General features: G+C 43.5%; 1 protein-coding gene across 18 annotated transcripts in view; it reads left to right on the forward strand.

The window, feature by feature from the left end:
* Positions 1–303: 303 nt before the first annotated feature.
* Positions 304–21,055, forward strand: part of map2 (microtubule-associated protein 2) — a 238,370-nt gene continuing 217,618 nt past the window's right edge. For 6 of the 18 annotated variants that reach the window (XM_037539236.1, XM_037539240.1, XM_037539249.1 and 3 more), the window contains exon 1: positions 309–361. The gene's annotated coding sequence lies outside the window, so the exon portion shown is untranslated. Of the gene's footprint in view, positions 362–21,055 lie in introns of all 18 variants that reach the window. The other 12 variants (XM_037539242.1, XM_037539241.1, XM_037539244.1 and 9 more) reach the window with 4 other exon arrangements.

Raw genomic sequence — 21,055 nt, forward strand, 5'->3', positions numbered from 1 at the left:
TACTTTTACTGGAGTGATATTTACCTTGGGGGTCTCTACTTTAACTCAGGTACATGGTTTGTGTCCTTCATCCACCGCTGGAGGAAGAGAACAGGGGAGGAAAGAGGCCGTTTCTCTTCTCTACAGGATGAGAATGGGCTTCCAGTTAAAATCAGTCATTAAAGATGTCGAGTGCACGTTTTAGGTGTTTTGTTTCCTACCAGATAACTGAGCTCCTAAGCAGCTGTTTACGGTAGACGGACTGGGGGCGGGGTTTATGCAAACAGATCCCGCCAGATGGGCGTGGCCTGGATGTTGCGTCGCCCCGCCCTCGTGTCGCTGCGCTGCGAGCCAGTCTGCAGTGAGTGAGCGCGCCGAGCAGGTAAGGGCGAAGATCTCAGCTGTTTGCCTTGTTTTCCCAGAAAAACGCAGGAGCCGCAGCTCCGAGGCGGGACGGGGAGGTTGTGGAGCTGCTTTAGCGCGAGTGTAGGCTCAGCGGAGCGGCTCGGCGTTCTGGGTTTTTCTCCTCACTAATCCACGCTTGTAAAGCTGTAAATGTGCCGGTTAATCCCGGCAGGGACGCATTGTTCCTCTGCGTCCTCTGTCTGACCAGAATAACCCAGAATATCTGCTCCTGCCAGGAATAGCAGCTTTATTCCTCTTGTCATGCTGTAGGCAGCTTTTAGTCAGACTTTTTGGATGAGCTGGTGAGTTTAGAGGATATAGAGGTGGATCCCAGTGAATATTGATTCATTGAGGTTTGATGTTCTGCCTGTTTTCAGGTGATCTTTCTTTTTAAGGCAAGAAAACGCAGACGGCGTGACTTCTGCTGATTGTGGACCTCGGTGTGTTGCGTGTTTTGTGCTTGTTGCGGAGCCGGCCAGGGAGGGTGTGTACGTCTGTCTGTGTGGTGTGTCTGTCTCTCTGTGTGTGTGTGTGTGTGTGTGTGTGTGTGTGTGTGTGTGTGAGAGAGAGAGAGAGAGAGAGAGAGAGAGAGAGAGAGAGAGACACACACACACAGATCTGCATTGGTGATGCTGAAACACTGATCAGTTTTTTGGCTTCCTTTTCATCTCATTTTTCTCACATGTATTCTCGGTTTTGAATCATTTAACACCCAGATTTCTTTCTCTCCTCTTAGACCTCCTTTGGCTGAACCTGTTAGGGTTAATTGTCCGGCAAAGCATCAGTAGATTATATAAATATCCTCTCTATAACGTTTTGTTCCTGCACAATGTAGAACAGCGCTGCTTGAGCGCGTGTTTCTCTGGCGCCCTCTGCTGGACGCGCGCTTAAACGCGTCTCTCTGTATTCCTGCCGGTAACTTCTGCATATTTTAACGTCGTTCAGACGCCCACCCGCCCAGCCCGTCTTCTCTTATGCCTTTACCTTTCTGCTGCCATGCATTGGGCTGTTTTAAACTCATGTGAGGAGTTTTAGCGAATAAGCAGATGCTTCTACTTTGCTTTCTAGGCGAACCAGCAGATGTGCATGAATATGACATGAGCTGACATGAGCTGGCTTTGTCCAAATCTGTGCAGTCATGGTGGCCTCCTATGTTTCCATATCATCTCATTCATATTATCACACTGTGAATGCGTCCCTGCATTGCTGGTGGGAGCGTACAGTGTTGCATCAGCTGGTTCTTCACAAGTCAGTGGCAGCATGCAGAAGAAAAAAGGCTCAGTGCAGCTCTGCCAGGCTGGGATGACTGATGTCTGCGCAGTTCCCATGTCGAAAGTGCCAAAGCATGAGCTCCTGCGTCTGATCACTAACGACACAGTTGTTCTGTTGCATTGTGCACAGAGTGGGTCGTGTCAGATAAAGGAGCTGTTATCTGAACGTCGGTGCTTTCATCCGGCAGGTGTGTTGACATATCAGAGAAACCAACAGGCCAAAACAGCAAAATTTTAAAGCAGTGGTACCCCCAATGCCCCCCCCACCCCCCCGCCCAACAAACAGATGCCAATGCTACATAACAGCGAAACACAAAGCTGAGTCATCCCCCATTTCAGCAGAACTCTTCAGTCTCCACTAAAGGGTTTATTTATTATATATACCCTGGGTTTAATATACAAGAGAGTTTGTCCTATTCTTAGAAACCTACATTTGATTTTTGAAATTATACTTAATCATTTAACCTTTATTTAACCAGGCAAGTCATTAAGAACTACTTTTTATTTACATTGACAACCTGGAGCAGTGCTGTACATCCATGTGTAATGACTTTGAATATAACAGCTGACTTTATGATGGAAAACACATTTATGTAGCATTACTCGTAACAGAGCACTGATTTCTTGGATGGGAAAAGCCCACACCCAACAAGTAGGGGTGCCGTCTGGGGGACCAGGGTTAGGACAGATGTAAGGGCCTGTGACTGACAGAGGCCTGAAAAAAATCATTAGATCATTTCTTTTTTGAGGTCATTATTTTTGCAATATTAAGTAATTAACCTTCCATCATTAACGGGTTATTTCATTTACGATGTGTTCTTGTGTTTGGCAGAAAGTAGACATCCAGAGGGTCTTTGTATTTCCTTTTTAGCCGACATTTAATCAGTGTGGGCAAACTTTTAGCAAGCTATTCATACTGTAACCTTCTATGCTGATAAAGGAGACACACAGTCTACTGCATGATTCGTGAGCTTTATTAAAGGCTGTATCGGCCAGAGCCACTGCATACAGATGAGCAAGGCTAACGGCTGCCTTGGCCTCGCCTCACGTCTGCGCACTCTCCCTTCATCTCAGCTCCATCTGACTAGTTCCTCTCGTTGTATGACCATAACCAGCAGAGCAAAGCAGTGAGTCTGCTCTCAAAATGAGAGTCCTTATAGAATAAACTCAGAGAAATACATGCTAGTGAACCAGCCCTGCCTCCCCATCCCCATACCCCTACCAGTGAACCAGCCCTGCCTCACCATCCCCATACCCCTACCAGTGAACCAGCCCTGCCTCACCATCCCCATACCCCTACCAGTGAACCAGCCCTGCCTCCCCATCCCCATACCCCTACCAGTGAACCAGCCCTGCCTCCCCATCCCCATACCCCTACCAGTGAACCAGCCCTGCCTCACCATCCCCATACCCCTACCAGTGAACCAGCCCTGCCTCCCCATCCCCATACCCCTACCAGTGAACCAGCCCTGCCTCACCATCCCCATACCCCTACCAGTGAACCAGCCCTGCCTCCCCATCCCCATACCCCTACCAGTGAACCAGCCCTGCCTCCCCATCCCCATACCCCTACCAGTGAACCAGCCCTGCCTCACCATCTCCATACCCCTACCAGTGAACCAGCCCTGCCTCCCCATCCCCATACCCCTACCAGTGAACCAGCCCTGCCTCCCCGTCCCCATACCCCTACCAGTGAACCAGCCCTGCCTCCCCGTCCCCCTACCCCTACCAGTGAACCAGCCCTGCCTCACCATCTCCATACCCCTACCAGTGAACCAGCCCTGCCTCCCCGTCCCCATACCCCTACCAATGAAAATTGTGACCATGTGACCAAAAGACTAAATTCACCATAATTAATTAAGTGATTAAAAACTTTTTTTAGCCATATGATTTGATTGATTTGGAATTGAATCCTGGATCAAAATTTGTAGCTAGCTCAGAGAACAGAGGGACCGAAGGCAGTAGAGTTTCAGGTAAGGACATGAGTGCGTAACCCTTTATTTGTACATAACCTTACTGCATTTGTAAAAGCACTTGCTTTACATATAAATACTTAAACCGTTTACTCATGTGACCTAAGACTTTAGCGCAGCGCCGTATGTTTCCAGTGTATAGAGAGGCTAAACGACAACCCTTTTATGTGTGTCCTGACAGAAGAGCCTAATTACAACATGACAGCCATTGTATGTACAGTTCTTCAGCCTCCTCTTGAGCACTGACTATGAATGCGTTGACATTTGAACGTGAATCGGCTTTGTCCTCGCGTCGCAGATTTTGCTCTCAGATGAGCTTGGAGTGCACCCTCACATGGTCGTCTGTCTGAGTGAAGTGGTCACGTTGAATAAATCTGTTGTAAAGGTGCTTGAATCTCAGTGTGGACACTGAGGGTCTCTTGTGTATCCTCCATTTTAGAACAGCCAGGTTAGAAACCCTGCAATATCTGCCAGAACTGGAGCTGCCGCAGTCTAGCCGAGAGAGAGAGAGAGAGAGAGGGAGAGAGAGAGGGAGAGAGAGAGAGAGAGAGAGAGAGAGAGGGAGAGAATGAGAGAGAGAATGAGAGAGAGAATGAGAGGGAGAGAGAGAGAGAGAATGAGAGGGAGAGAATGAGAAGGGGAGAGAGAGAGAGAGAGAGAGAGAGAATGAGAGGGAGAGAATGAGAGGGAGAGAATGAGAAGGGGAGAGAGAATGAGAGGGGGAGAGAGAGAGAGAGAGAGAGAGGGAGAGAATGAGAGGGAGAGAATGAGAAGGGGAGAGAGAATGAGAGGGGGAGAGAGAGAGAGAGAGAGAGAGAGAGAGAGGGAGAGAATGAGAGGGAGAGAATGAGAGAGAGAATGAGAAGAGGAGAGGAGAGAGAGAGAATGAGAAGAGGAGAGAGAGGTGGTGTGTGTGTTTGTGAGAGATAGAGTGAGAGAATGAGAGGTGGTGTGTGTGTGAGAGAGAGAGAATGAGAAGGGGAGAGAGAATGAGAAGGGGAGAGAGAGGTGGTGTGTGTGTTTGTGAGAGAGAGAGCGAGCGAGAGAATGAGAGGTGGTGTGTGTGTGAGAGAGAGGGAGAGAATGAGAAGGGGAGAGAGAATGAGAGGGGGGGAGAGAGGTGGTGTGTGTGTGTGTGAGAGAGAGAGAGAGAGAGAGAGAGAGAGAGAGAGAGAGAGAGAGAGAGAGAGAGAGCGAGAGCGAGAGAATGAGAGGTGGTGTGTGTGTGTGAGCGAGAGAGAGGTGGTGTGTGTGTGTGTGAGAGAGAGAGAGGTGGTGTGTGTGTGTGTGAGAGAGAGAGAGAGGTGGTGTGTGTGTGTGAAAGAGAGGGAGAGAGAGAATGAGAGCTGGTGTGTGAGAGAGAGAGAGACAGAGAATGAGAGGTGGTGAGGGTGTGAGAGAGAGAGAGAGAGAGGTGGTGTGTGAGAGAGAGAGAGAGAGAGACAGAGAATGAGAGGTGGTGAGGGTAAGAGAGAGAGAGAGAGGTGGTGTGTGTGTGAGAGAGAGAGAGAGGTGGTGTGTGTGTGTGTGAGAGAGAGAGAGGTGGTGTGTGTGTGTGTGTGAGAGAGAGAGAGGTGGTGTGTGTGTGAGAGAGAGAGAGGTGGTGTGTGTGTGTGAGAGAGAGAGAGAGGATGGGGTGTGTGTGTGTGAGAGAGAGAGAGAGGTGGTGTGTGTGTGTGAGAGAGAGGGAGAGAGAGAATGAGAGCTGGTGTGTGAGAGAGAGGATGAGAGAGAGAGAGAGACAGAGAATGAGAGGTGGTGAGGGTAAGAGAGAGAGAGAGAGGTGGTGTGTGTGTGAGAGAGAGAGAGGTGGTGTGTGTGTGTGTGTGAGAGAGAGAGAGAGAGAGAGAGAGAGGTGGTGTGTGTGTGTGTGAGAGAGAGAGAGAGAGAGGTGGTGTGTGTGAGAGAGAGAGAGAGAATGAGAGAGAGAGGTGGTGTGTGTGTGAGAGAGTGAGCGAGAGAATGAGAGAGAGAGAGAGAGAGAGAGAGAGAGGTGGTGTGTGTGTGTGTGTGTGTGTGTGTGAGAGAGAGAGAGAGAGAGAGAGGTGGTGTGTGTGTGTGAGAGAGAGAGAGAGAGAGAGAGGTGGTGTGTGTGTGTGAGAGAGAGAGAGAATGAGAGAGAGAGGTGGTGTGTGTGTGAGAGAGAGAGCGAGAGAATGAGAGAGAGAGAGAGAGAGAGAGAGAGAGAGAGGTGGTGTGTGTGTGTGAGAGAGAGAGAGAATGAGAGAGAGAGGTGGTGTGTGTGTGAGAGAGAGAGCGAGAGAATGAGAGAGAGAGAGAGAGAGAGAGAGAGAGGTGGTGTGTGTGTGTGTGTGTGAGAGAGAGAGAGAGAGAGAGAGAGAGAGGTGGTGTGTGTGTGTGAGAGAGAGAGAGAATGAGAGAGAGAGGTGGTGTGTGTGTGAGAGAGAGAGCGAGAGAATGAGAGAGAGAGAGAGAGAGAGAGAGAGAGAGAGAGAGAGGTGGTGTGTGTGTGTGTGTGTGAGAGAGAGAGAGAGAGAGAGAGAGAGAGAGGTGGTGTGTGTGTGTGTGAGAGAGAGAGAGAGAGAGAGAGAGGTGGTGTGTGTGTGTGTGAGAGAGAGAGAGAATGAGAGAGAGAGGTGGTGTGTGTGTGAGAGAGAGAGCGAGAGAATGAGAGAGAGAGAGAGAGAGAGAGAGGTGGTGTGTGTGTGTGTGTGTGAGAGAGAGAGAGAGAGAGAGAGAGAGAGAGAGAGAGAGAGAGAGAGAGAGGTGGTGTGTGTGTGTGTGTGTGAGAGAGAGAGAGAGAGAGAGAGAGAGAGAGGTGGTGTGTGTGTGTGTGTGTGAGAGAGAGAGAGAGAGAGAGAGAGAGAGAGAGAGAGAGAGATGGTGTGTGTGTGTGTGTGTGAGAGAGAGAGAGAGAGAGAGAGAGAGAGAGAGATGGTGATTGAGTTGAATACAGGTACTCAAAGCCTAATCTGATTCCCACGCCATGCTGTTGTAGGCATTGATTTCCACTGGCTGTAAACAGGCTGTAGACGTTGGTGCTGTATATTCATCTGATGCATTGCTAATGAAAAGACAGTGAGTCATGTAGCTTGTAGCGGCCCGTGCAGGGCTGAATTGATGGAGGCCTAAGGCCTCTTTTACACGAGCCTCCTCTGTGCGGCATGAATGATGCAGAAAGTTTTGCTTTTTGATGTCCATTTTAACAGGTTTGTATTCAAGAAAGCTGTAATTGCTATTTTAATACAAAACTCGAATACAGCCCAAAACTTTCTGCCCAAGCCTGTCCCAACATGCTGCATCTCGTTTTGGGTCTAAAATGGACCCCAGTATGCCAAAATTGGCCCGAAGCTGACCTGAACCAGCCCATCACCCAAATAGCAGAATAAAACCTGACGGCACAGCGCCGGTTACCATGTGCTCGCAATTATAGATCTAATTAGAAGGCATATAATGAAAATATAAAACAATGTAAAATATCATCAAATAATTACCCATCCAATATTAAGTTTAAAGGCTGCTTTAACAAATGAATTCATCAAATAATGAGCAGAATGAACTTTCCACACCAGTACTACTATTTTCCCTTCTGATACCAATAACTGATCCGTTAGTAGCGCCAATACAATGTACTGATGTCTATCTTAACTCAGTCCTGATAATTACATATTATAATTATATTTTATTTGCATTTTTTAAATGTGTTATTTTGGTAAGATCTATGTTTTATATATAGATATATATAAATATATATGTTATATTTATATTATAATTATATTTTATTTGCATTTTTTAAATGTGTTATTTTGGTAAGATCTATGTTTTATATATAGATATATATAAATATATATGTTATATTTATATTTTGCTGCTGTCAGAAGAAAACCTTGTATCTCAATTTTTGTCATTTTTCAGTTTTTGACATAATTTGAAAAATACCTGTTGTCCTTTACGATGTATGTCAATTTTATGAAGAATGGACCAAAAGAAATGGCCCAAAATGACTTGGAAAGCACTCTGGTTCCACTGACTTGCATTAAACATGAATATGTTTAATGCATGTACATGTATTAGTATTTACTAATATACAGTTAGTAATAAACATGTTCACACTGTGGGTATCAGTGTCTTTTTTTCTGGCGTGGTTGAAGTGACGGGCCGCGAGACCCCACTGCTGAGTGCTACAGCTGACTGACGGAGACACACTGCAGGTGGGGCTAGTGGACGCACAGGCCCTGCTAGCAGGCTGCTATGCAAAAGGCTAAATCGAGGCTAAATGCTATCATTACACTGAGAGTCTGGTGGTTCCCTCTGCTCTCTCAGTAACATTAACTCAGACTGTAAGTGACCTGAGAAATGATGTCCGAAGCGGACATGATCAGTCGGTTCTGACCTACATTTCAAGCTATTGTGTTCACACATGGGCATGAAGCCCAAGCACATAGAATTATTGCTGCATCTGGCGTTCAGATATCGAGTCTGTTTCTGTCCCCCAGCTATGAATGTTAAAACAGTCCCGTAATTGATGTTTATTTAAATGTAGATCAAATTTAATTATCAAATAAATATAAAAAAACGAAAATACAAATGAACAGGTAGACCAAAGCAAGGTTTTGCGATACCATAGAAGAATTTCACTAAGGAAGAACCACAAATTGGTGAAGCAACCTTTGTTCAGGTTCAATAAACCTTTAAAAGGTTCTTCGTATTTACAGTTTTTTTTTTAAAGTAGGCCATGTATATAGACATCCAACGAACATATCACGACTACGGTAGCATATTTTCCATACTTTCTGCCAGTGTTGGTACAAATTGTTTGTATGAAGTAAAGAATAAGGACTGATTTGACTACCCGTTTGGAAAAGGATGTGTATTACAAGCAGTGGGTATGAAGCGGCCAGCGTGTACAAGCTCTAGCAGTAACTCTGTTGCGCCACTCATGCCAAGCGGAGCTAGAATGTGTGAAAGAAGTCTGAAGTCTAATCTGACGGCCTACGTTCCCGTTCACAGGTGGGGGCCCGGCATGGGCTACGCTGCTCAGGCCTGGACATGAAATCATCACAGAGCACTTGGAGAGCGCTTTTGGCAGGTGCTCATCAGCACCCACAAAGCTGGACTGGGCTCAGATCGGATCAACTGAGCTCATGAAATGACACTGCTAACTGAAATTACATCACGCTCTCTTGGGCTTTGATAACACTGGTCGATACATTCCCTGAGTGAGAAACTGCAGCTGTGGTTGATTTGATGTCACAACCATGAGTGCGTTTTCTTAAGGCTGCCTTTTCAGCCAGCAGCATTTTAGCCCCGCCCATTCCCAGTGAAGTTATGAGGAGTGTTGTTACTGCAGACAGTCTGTAGAAGAGTTACTGGAGTGGACAATGTAGGAAAATGGATGAACCTGTGTTGTTCCTGACCGTCAGGAAGGAATATATCATTACATGCCTTTAGAAAGGAGCATTGTTCTCTGAGAATTTCGGTCTGAGTGTAACAGTTTGTTCATACATGTTTGCAATGACTGCTTTTAGAACGAGGTGCTATACAGGGCAGGGATCATTTGCATCAATTTTAAGAACAGACTAACAAAACCGTGTAAAAATGATTGGCCGTTGTTTTTGCAATTCAAATCAAGACTAGATTGAGTGCTAAACATCACTGTGGCCTAATACAGTTCCCTACACTAGAGAAGCCTATAGACTGGCTCGGGAGTGTCGTCTGTTGTAAGAGTGTTTGGCTGAGTAGTGACAGCAGGGCTTAGCATGTGGTCCTTCACGTCACATTGGCATGGCCTGAGGTTTCTCTAATCACCAGGATGGATGACTGAACGGACGCAGAGCTGACTTTACCGCTGCTAATATTAGCATCCATGCCAAACCTGCAGCGCTTTTCTCACCGACGGACAGAGAAGCCTTTCCTGTAAGTACTGAGCTTGGAGGATTTGAATAAAAATGAATATAAATTAACATATTTTCTCGGAAACTTAACATATTACATAGAAACCTGCTTCAAAAAAGGTGCTTTAGAATGTGCTTTAACACTACTTGGGAAAACTAAGTCAAGATGTTGGAGCATTACTGTGAGGATGGATTTGATTGTATTCAGCCACAAGAGCTTTTCCAAGTGTTCTCTCTTGGCCCCATATTGGCTTTTGTCTCCATGCAGACATCTAAGAGGGTTTGCATGCATGGAGCAGGAAACAGGGCAACGATGTAGTCTGTTTGGCTCCGTTAGCAGGCGCGGGTGTGTGTGTGTTTTGTGGGCAGCAGGGGCTCAAACTGGGGAGCCCTTTCAAGGAGGAGGTCATTTGCAGAATCCCAGAAAGACCAACCAAAAACAATGACCTCAGTGTTCTCTCTCTGTCAGCTCCTGAAAACAGGTCACCTCCCAACCAGCAGAGCAGCACCAGCACCCGGCACCATTATAATGCTCACTTCACCAGAGATGAGCATTCAGGCCAGCCTTGCTGAACAGCTAGTGCTGCATCTTATGAATGGTCTAATGGAATGAACTTGCTTTCATTAAGCAAGATCAGACTTAGGGACAGTTTCCCAGACATGGATTAAGCCTTGGATTAAATTGCAGTGCCAATGGTGAATCACCTATGGAAGTCCTTTTTTAGTCTACACGTAATCTGGGTCTGAGAAACTGACCCACAGTGTCACTGATCTGAAGCTTTGCATGTCAACAGCATCCCTGATGTTATTTAGCTACGGTCATCTTCATCTCTTTGTGGTATTTGCATGTGAAACACCACTGGCATTGCAATGTAGCCCAAGAGTTGGTTTACTTTAAGCCTATAAAACTGGCCTTTTATGTTTTATTAAAGCAGTAAGCCATGAGAGGCCATGTATTACTGCCTTTTTATCACAGGAAGGATGTTCTCCCTACCCTGTGATAAAATCGCTTGTATAATGCTTGTATAAAACGGTGACCAACATAAAATGCACAATTTTTCTGAAAATAATTGAAGCTATTCTCAATAATAATCGTCATAAACAAGTATTCTGCCAAGAAATGTAGTTCCTTCAGAGTATGGTATCATTGGCAAGCAACCATGGGACCTCTGAATGATGAGAATGGGCGAGCAAACGTCGCTGTGTATTGTTGTCACTTCATGAATTTTTAAACTTTTTGTTGTTTAACCATGAGCCTATGATAACACAGCACTGATTAATGTTAAACTCTTGCTTTATAAGCACTTTTTGGTCACCAAAGTACCACCGCGAGTGTTATTTAGCACCAATCCAGCAGCGCCACTCTTCTCACGCTGGGGCTGAATCTCAGATGGCCCCCTGCTCCCTACATAGTGCACTACGTAGGAGTTTAAATACTGGATCTTGCAGCCCAACAGAGTAAAATACAGCTAAGAAACATCCAGACACACTCAATAAATGATGCACTGTTTGGCTGTAGAGGCTAGAATTTCTAGACTTTCATAGCTAGCTGACTATTTAGGGATTCAGCCTGGGTTTGACATGACTTCTGATTGAAACATGGATATTTCAAGCGTGTTATCACAGTGAGTTATATTGTAAGTGCTTAAATTCAAGCCTGTGATATTAACGATAACCAGCCTGTGATATTAATGAGAACCAGCCTAGTTCTAGTTAAGTTCCCAGCCCCTCAGTTTAAACATAAAACAGGTTCTTACTTCATCAATATGCTCGGCGATCCCTGCGCTCAGAATAAGAGTCAACAATTATTCCATTAGCAGCACAAGGGCTGCCATGGCGTAGTAATACACAATTCAGTTGTTGTGAGGCGGCCATAGATGTGCATATATTGTGTGTGTTACAGCAGCTTCCAATATGGTTCATCTGTTTTATAACAATCATTAAGTCACTGCTATTATACAGTACTGTGCGAAAGTCTTAGACACCCAAGACACATTTTCAAAATATATTTATTTGTGTCGTTTGTGTTTATTTGCTGAGAAAAGTGTTAATATTTGAATAAACAAAAATGATAGAATATTAATAATTATAATATATCGCTGTTGTCAGAAGAAAACCTTGTATCTCCATTTTTGACGTTTTTGGCATAATTTGAAAATACCTGTTCTCCTTCAAATTGTGTGTAAAGTTCATGATGAATGCACCAAAAGAAATGACCAAAAATGACTTGGAAAAAATTCTAGTTCCATTGACTTACATTAAAAGTAGAGTAGGTTTTTTCCTTCTCCTGTAAAGTGACCATTTTGGAGATACGAGGTTTTCTCCCAACAACAGCGATATATATATATTATATAATGAATAGTGATTTTCTGGATGTTGGCGTGTTTGTTTAACCATCTCCAAGCCTCTCCTCGAGGAAGTCCAGTATTATATGTAGTTAAAAAGCAGCTCCTGCTTTGACCAATCAGTGCTCAGTAAATTGAGCTCATGATGTCATTGATGATATTAACGAGTCTCTGTGGCGGCTGTGAAGGTGTCCAGGAAAAATATGGACCCAAGAAATTCTTGTTACTTTTAATTGTTTTTATGTTTATTTGAATTATGAATACGACTTTATTCTAATGTATATTGTGCTAAACTCACTGCTGAGTTCAGCTGTTTAAAAATTTGCTTAGATGCCTCAAACTTTCACACAGTATCATGTAAACATGTGATTGTTTTGTCACCATTTGAAAATGCCAGCTCCTCTATTACATGTAACACTGCTTAACAAAGGAACAAATAGAAAATGTATTTTCTTGGAATCAAATGTCACATAACAAACTTGTTTTAAAAGTTAAGAATGTCTCTTTTTTCCTCATATAAAGTTGCCTTTTCAGAGGTCCTGTTACGACACCAGTGTCTACCTGCAAACTGGACCCGTTCTGTTAAAATGGCATGTGACCAGTAGAGGAAGAGCCAAAATCCTGTGTGTGCTCTTTTCCCTGCTGTCAAGATTTGGCTTGTTTTATTGATTCTGCCCTGCACGGTCTGCACACACAAACATATGACATATGTGGCGTATGCTACATATGGACTGGCGCCCGCACTGGTGGTTTTGCTCAAGATCTCAATTAAATGGCCTCAGTGTGGATTGCCTTAAGCTGTCTGGTGGTCTAATCTGTGTGTCACTACATGTCTGTAAGCTGACAGTGGCTTTGTCCAGCTCTGCTAGCCTCTCAATAACAAAAGCTTTTAAATGAGCTATTTTTACGATCGCAATCGGATCGGTGGCATCTCTGATTTGCTTACGTTTTCATGGTATTTGTTGTTAGTGGCCGTTATTGGACGCAGTGAAGTTACAAATTATTTTTTTTTACTAATTAAATCACTTTTTTACTGATAAATGCTGGAAATACCCAATGTAGGCTCCTCTAATGAAGGCCAGGTCTATTACAGCTACTACAGAGGCCTTGTTGCACCAGATTCGTCTGTCTATGAATGGCCCTGGGCTGTCACACCCAGAGGTCATTCACACCTATTCATTGTTGCGTATGTGTTTGTTTGTTTGTTTGTTTGTGGTGATGTGACCTGCATTTATGAGTGTGATTGAGTATCTGTGTGAGTGAATAAGCTGTTTGGATGCAAAGATGCTTATTTAGCCATAAATTGGTAAAGCAGTTATATGTCACTAATGAATCGGTTGCTTTTATTAGACCCTTTATACTGGATCCCTTTGATTAAATTTCCTTTTGTGTGGAACTGAATAAATTAGGCCTTTAGAAAATGTGAGTGAATTTGTGTATGCATTTGATCTGCTCCCCCCCCTCAATACCGTATTGAATGCACTGAAACACACTGTTGGTTTGAATGACTTTGTCCCTGCCCGCCCCTGAACCCATTCAGCAATCTATAGCCACCCAAATGAATAGCAGACCGACATAGCATGCCCGCTGAATATGAAAATCAATGGGTCCCTCGTTCTAGATCTCCTCTTACTACTCTGACGTGAACGACATAACATTTCATAATGGAGACAGTGTGCTGAGAGCTTTCCGTAGCTCAGGATTATATACAGTGAGGAAATTTAGATTGAGAGATTAAGTGACCCTTGTTAGTCCCACCACAGGGAAATTTCACCCGCACTTTCAACCCATCCGTGCAATGAAACACCACATACACACTGTGTGTGAACACACACACACTAGGGGGCAGTGAGCACACTTGCCCAGAGCGGTGGGCAGCCCTATCCACGGCGCCCGGGGAGCAGTTGGGGGTTAGGTGCCTTGCTCAAGGGCACTTCAATCACGTAATGTTGGCTCAGGGGATCGAACCAGCGACCTTCTGGTCACAAGGCTGATTCCCCAGCCTCCAGCTCATGACTGCCCCCTATCCAACTTTAATGTGCATTTGTATTCAAACACTGTATACTCTAGAAATGGAGATTTCAGTTCAATTTGATATTTATTAGGTTTTATTTGAAAAATATTAGAAAAATAACACCAACCACACCCCAAAAAACTTCCACATAGACAACATCCTGGCTGGGTCAGCCTGATGATGCACAGTAAGCCAAAAAAATATCAAACGTGCCACTCACTGTCTTGCTGTTGCTGTATTATAAACCCAGACCACAGATCTGAGAGGTATCTCAGTTGCACATATACTGCATATGTACACGTTACCTGGTCATTGTTCATTTCATTTTTATTTGTTGTCCTGCATCAAAAAGCCAAGCAAAGCTGAAATTTATGCAAAACATGGAGCCGATACATTGACGTTGCATTCAACCCCTTAAGATTCCAAGCTTATTTACATACTAAAGCTTATTATTCAGTAACTACAGGGACTTCAGTGCAAACTGATAGAGCTATTCTTAGGTTATAAAAGTGTGTAATAAAACCTGGCCTGTGACCGAGGTAACCCAACCAGAAGGCATGGTGTGGGATTTATCGTCCAAATGTATTCGCTTCATTGCTTGTCCATGGAAGACAGGCTAACGGTAGCTATTTAGCATATTTTTGCATAATTTATGTTTATATCCTTATAAAGGACCAGATGTTGACTGCAAGTGCTAATGAACTTGCCCTCTAACCCCAAAGCCTGTCCAGTTTAAATGTAATTGTTTTGTTTTGTTTTTTTTTTAAATACACTGTTTGCTGACTTTTTGATGAATTGCATCAATAGTAAATTCGAAAGACCTGATTTCAATTGTATTTCAAAGAGAACATCCTCATAGCATCCATATGCGACCAACCGAAGGGGGAGGGGGGTGAGCAGGAGGCCTAATCGTCTTGGGCTGATGTTATTAAACCGTCAGCCCTATCGCATGCAGCGCTGCTCCAGTCTCGGGTTCCTGTCTGCATTAGGTTAGGTAGAGACAGTGGGAGGCTTGTTTAGCTGGTTACTGCACATTTCAGCTACAGGTACATTTTACTGAACAGGTTTTCTCCTCAAGTAATGGAAGGGAAGGGGAGGTTTTGGTTCTGTCTGCAGGGCTTCATTGCTGAACCTGGACCAGGTTTCCCCTCAGGTACCTAAAAACTCATCACAGTGACGCGCTGTTAATCCGTGAACTGACTCGGCCTCCTCCTGCTCTGATGCTTCTGTGCGTGTCTGGGTTCCACAGGACAGGCTCTAATCCCGCCCTTATTTTAGGACCGTGGTGTGTCCTCTACTGGTCTTAAAAGCCTCCACAATAATTTGAGATGGCTGATGGGCAGTGGAGGGTCACCTCAAGGGCACCAGCACTGGAACAACTGCAGAAAATCTACTTCAGACCAGAGTCAACGGCAAGAACAGGGAGAATGTTTTAGACTGTTGAATATAGAACATATGAAGGAGAACGTTCAAGAATAGTGTGGAAAGAGGAGGACATTCTAGAACAGAGAGAATGGGGGAGGGCATTCTGGGATAACATTATGTAAAGTTTTAAACAGGGGAAATATTGTAGATTGTAGAACGTTGTGATTCTAGAACTGGGACATTCTAGAACAGTTGAGTTAAAAGGCTGTACGCCTTTACGGCTGATATATGTAAATGACCTCTTTTCTGATTGGCTGCCCTGTATATTGCAAATCGAATAGGGGAGAACATTTGAGTAGGGAGGACAACTGAGTGGTGAAGAACATTCAAGAACAATGTAAACGAGTGGGGAATGTTCTAGAATATAGTGTGAATGGGGAATATTGTTGAGCAGTGAACACTGGGAGAAAACTCTAGAAGAACATTGAAGAATAGTGTTATTACAGAGAATGCCATAGAACCGTGTGAGTTGATGAGAACATTTCGGAGCAGTGTGAATATGAAAGCACATCATAGAACATTGTGAAAGCTTGAATCATTCTAGAAGAATGTTCTAAAACAGAATGGGGAGAGCATTCAGGAAAAGCAATATTGAACGGCATGAAGAAAGACCTTATTTTAGGTTATTGAATATTATACAGCTTTGTGAATGAAGAACAATCAAGAACAGTGTGAAAATGGGAGGACATTCTAGAATGACGTTCTGTAAAAGTGTGAACTGTAAATATTGTAGATTTTAGAACATTGGCATTCTAGAACTGTGTAAATGGTATAGGACATTCTGGAACACTGTGAATTGGTAGCACGTTCTAAGGAGGGAACATTCTAGGAAAGCATCTTTAACAGAGTGAAGATTGTCAAACACTGAAGGAGGAGAACATTTCTAGAGCAGTGTGAATAGTGGAGGACATTCTAGAAGATCATTCTAGGACACTGAAAGAGGTGAATAGGGGAGGTCATTCTAGAACATTGTGAATAGGGAGAATATTTTATAATGGATTATGAAGGGTGTGACCCTTTAATAAGCATTCTAGAACAGTGGAACGTTCACATTTTAAAACTGCAAATCAGTAGAACATTCTAGAAGAACACTAATTCTGGTGCTTTAAAGGTTCTTTAGTAAAGAATGATTCTATGTAGAACCATGAACACTCAAATAGCCCTTTGCATCATTAAAGGGATCTTTGCTTCATGAAAGGGTTCTTCAGATTGATGTGCAGCAATGTGCTGTAGATGGTTCTATTTAGAATATTTTTGAAATAGGTTCTATATAGCACCTAAAGGGTTCTTCTACTGTTAAAAGCTTGACACCATTCCAATACAATATTTTTTTTTGGTACTGTATAGAACCCTTTTTAAAAAGGTCCTATATGGAACCATCTATAGCACATTTTTCATTAAAGAAGCAGAACCCTTTCATGATGCAAAGAAACCTTTAATTCTACAGAGGGTTCTTTGAGTGATCACGGTTCAATATGGAACCATTTTCTTTACTAAAGAACCCTTGAAGCACCATCTTTCTAGAACAGTGAAGAATACTGTTTTGCGCTGAATGTTGGAGAACACTGTATTATTATTATGTTGTGTGAATAGGGAAGAACATTCTAGAAGAACATTGCAGAACAGGATGTTCTGCCTAGTCTCCCAACAATTATGGGTAAGAATTGTTTGCTCTCGCTCTATCTCTTGCTCGCTCTCTCTCTCTCTGTCCCTCTCTCGCTCTCGCTCTTTCTCTCTCTCTTTCTCTCTCGCTCTCTCTTTCTCTCTCGCTCTCTCTTTCTCTCTCTCTTTCTCTCTCGCTCTCTCTTTCTCTCGCGCGCTCTCTTTCTCTCTCGCTCTCTCTCTCTCGCTCTCTCTCTCGCTCTTTCTCTCTCTCTTTCTCTCTCTCTTTCTCTCTCTTTCTCTCTCTCTTTCTCTCTCTCTTTCTCTCTCTTTCTCTCTCTCTTTCTCTCTCTCTTTCTCTCTCGCTCTCTCGCTCTCGCTCTTTCTCTCTCTCGCTCTCACTCTCTTGCTCTTGCTCTCTCTCTCTCGCTCTCGTTCTCTTGCTCTCACTCTTTTCTTCTCGCTCTTGTTCTCTCACCCTCTGTCTTTTTCGTGCTTTACTACTAGCATATTTTTGGATGTGTCATCCACTCTGAGGTTACGGTATTGTGGTGTTTATATGGCAGCAGATCAAGGTAGGGGGTACGACTGAAGCCCACCAGTCACTTTACTCTAATCTGCTTTATTTACACTGCTCTGCTCTGGCCTCATGCAGAAAGACCTTCAGAGAGCATGTGAATGAACTGGCCATTCATGGAAGTTAATGTAGAGCGCTTGTGTAACGTGTGTGTGCGTGTGTGTGTGTGTGCGTGTGCGTGTGTGTGTGCGTGTGCGTGTGTGTGTGTGTGTGTGTGCACTGCAGACAAAAGCTCACATTATTAAATCTCTGTCCGAGAGCTGATAAGGTGGAATAATGATCGCTGGACAAAACCAGTTGAATTGCTCCTCATTTGGTGCCTTATTTTTCCCAATCAGGCGGTCAGTTGTATATTTCTCTGTGGTCATCTCTGCCACAAGCCGGCCATTCATCCTTAGCCATGCACAGTTTCTGGTTCTGACTCTTCTGGATGTAATGAGAACCTTCTGTGTATACAGGAAGACAGAGAAATCAATACACCACCCATGTTTTGTAGGGCCCTCACTTACTAGATGTCACTGACTGAGAGAGTAAATGGGAGCGAGTGAATTTGAACAAGCAGAATCCAGAATGTTTGAAATGTAAGAGCTTTTCTCGTCTGTCTTATTCAAATCTCCTGAGAAATCTCACTTTGTCTTTCAGAAGTGAGGAATTCTTGGAGAAATAACTGAAAAGACTGCCCACCGGTAAAATTTGCTACTGCTTGTCGCTGCTGTCAGGCCAAAACTTTGTATGTCCATTTTTGTCGTTTTTCAGGTTTGAAGATAATATGAAAAAAACTACTCTCCTTTATATCAGGTTCAAATTTCATAATGAATGGACCAAAAGAAATGACCTAGAATTACCTGAGAAAATGTCTGGTTCCATTGACTTACATTAAAAGTAAAGTATGTTTTCCTGTCTCCTCTAAAGTTACCGTTTTGGAGATATGAGGTTTTGGTCCAACAGCAATGGCATCTTTCTGATCTCTGAGACTTGAGATTCTCATTTTAGGATCATTTAGGATCAGATTAGTTCATCAAAGAGCTGTTTAGATCTTCTTAAGCCCTGTTGGGAACATTAAAGAGAAGAGGAAGAGGCAGAATCTCAAGATGCAGCAAAGTCAAAAGCCTTTGAGCAGTTCAAAAGTTTGGAAACATTTGTCGAATCCGTAATTGTGTCATAACTTGTACAGTGTAGATTGAAACATAAACTGATGATTTATTTACAGTTTAAAATAATTCGGAAACAACAGGAGGTTATGACATGATAAAAAGTAGCAAGTATTATTAAATAATAAACTGTGAATGTCTATTTACAGTCATTTCTTCATATGGTTTACTACAGTTTGCTAGATACTCGATGAGATTTGTTCGCCTCTTTTTGAATTTGAAGGATTCTGGATATAATTATACGATTAATTATCATAGTTTTCGATACTCTACAGCTTTCTCAGTAACTATGGAATCGAATACAGCTCTGTTTATCATTACAGACTTCTTATTGTTTTACAGCTTCCTACAAAATGTTTGAAGACTGCAATATTAGCATAATATTAGAATAAATTTACATAATAGTCCACAACATTATTGATTTTACAGTATTCAAAACAGATTTTGAAAATTTGAATGATGGAGTGAATTTGAATGATGAGATCAGTCCATGTGTTAGTCATGTGCAAAAGTTTGGGCACCCCGAGACAAATAACATTTTGCTGATTTCTGCCTATTTTTAATTAACATGCTGGGGGGGGGGGGGGGCTAATAAACCATGTCTAATAAATCCTAATAAACCTTTGCAAACGTTATGGCACATTTTATGTTTTATGTTTTTCCAATATGTTAAACTCTAGCAAGTAAATTGAAATTGAATGGAAATATTCAGAAAATGCCGCATTTAAATTTATTTCCTATATAGGGCAAAACCTGTTAGGACTTGACATGTTTTGCTGTTTTTATTTATTCATTTTTTTGGCTAGGGCTATTCACACTTTTGGAAATGACTATGTTAAATGAGCTGTATGAATGTGCTCTGGATCTATGAGGGTAGTGTAGCTAACGAGTAATGGAAGCCTACACTGTGCTGGTTAGCATGCCTAAGTCACCATGCATGCCTTAAACGTGCAGAGTAGGTCGGCAGACTTATAGACAGTATATGAGATACCGTTATCCATAAAAATGACTCCTAATGACTCTCGAAATGGGAGGCAACCATTTTCCTCAGTCTTCCTGCAGCGCTGCAGAAAAAGCCGCGCCCCAGCAAGCGGTTAATGGCTCGGGCTCTAATGGTCTGAATGTGGGCTCTGCCTCACCACGGCAACGCCTGCCATGGAAACGTGGGCCATGTGACCTCAGAGTAATGAGAAGTGCGGAGGACACAAAAGAAGCCTCTTCAGAGCGCTATCCATGTGGAAGTAACCTCGGAGAGGAACCCGGCCTGCCCGCTCCTCGTACTCGCAGGGCCTCCACAAGGCCTGCTCAGCCTGTCACAGCTCCAGGGGGAAGCCGGGGGCCAGGGCGTGCACCGAGGCCCGCCCGGTGAAAACGAGGTTGAGGCCTAGCGCTAGTGACAGTGTTGACCCACTAAGAGTTGAGAACTACGCATTGCAGTGACCGAGATGTTGATGAGGATCAAGTTAAACTCCAAAGACGTGTCTGCCTGCAGACTCGGAAGAGGCCAGTTGTCTGGCGATGGCGTGGCATTATGACTAAAGTTGTTCTGTCTGTCAGAACCGATGTGAGAATCTGCGTCAGTTGGCCTTTAAAGGGGCTGTAATCTATCATTTTCTTGAATTTCTTAGAACATGGTGGCTTTAGGCACCAAACATCTATCATAATCCATTTTTCACATGAGCATTTTCCAACCTTCCTTTATCTCCCTGAATGAATCAAAGTCATTCACAGTGGTCTGATATGAAATAGTTAGTTCTAGAGAAACTTAAGGGTCAGAATCGTTCACAGTGGTGGTGATGGGAACCAGACGTCTGAAGAGTTTAATGCCTCGAAAAGCTACATTACAGAAAGTTTAATGCATGAAATGGCTGTGAATGCGCTGCCTGATGTCTGAGACAGTTTTATGATGACTTTGAGAAGCTTTTGGTCTAAATACACATATTTTTTATCCATGCGTGGTGGAGAAGTACGTGCAGGATGCTGTAAGACAGAATAGTCCCCTAATAAAATGTATTTTTCTAAGACTATTTTACCGTTATTAACAGTACATACTGTGTAGGTTCATTTCATACAGGCTCATTTCATAAAACCAGACGTGTAGAGAATTTTACTGGTGACTGTAGATGTTATGACGCCAGAGCTGAATTATCACTTTATTGCAGTAATTTAATCGTTTGAGACTGGGAGAAAATTGAGTACACGGCAAATGAGGTCTCATCAAAAGTTACCAGTTCAAATCAACCAAATAATGTTTTTTTGGGTTTTCTAGGACAGTGTGTGCACAAGGCATCGCACAGTGAGAGGTGAGAAGGTGCGGTGCCCACACTACAGGAGGGGGATGGAGACACTACTTTAACTCACCTGCCTGTTCACCTGCTCATAGCAGCTGATGCAGCCGCGCATTCCTACTGCAAAGCAGCCAGTTAGAGAGATGAAGAGCTGCACACATGACTGAAGG

This window comes from Pygocentrus nattereri, chromosome 6 (assembly GCF_015220715.1).
Source record: "Pygocentrus nattereri isolate fPygNat1 chromosome 6, fPygNat1.pri, whole genome shotgun sequence".
In the NCBI taxonomy this organism is placed as follows: Eukaryota; Metazoa; Chordata; class Actinopteri; order Characiformes; family Serrasalmidae; genus Pygocentrus; species Pygocentrus nattereri.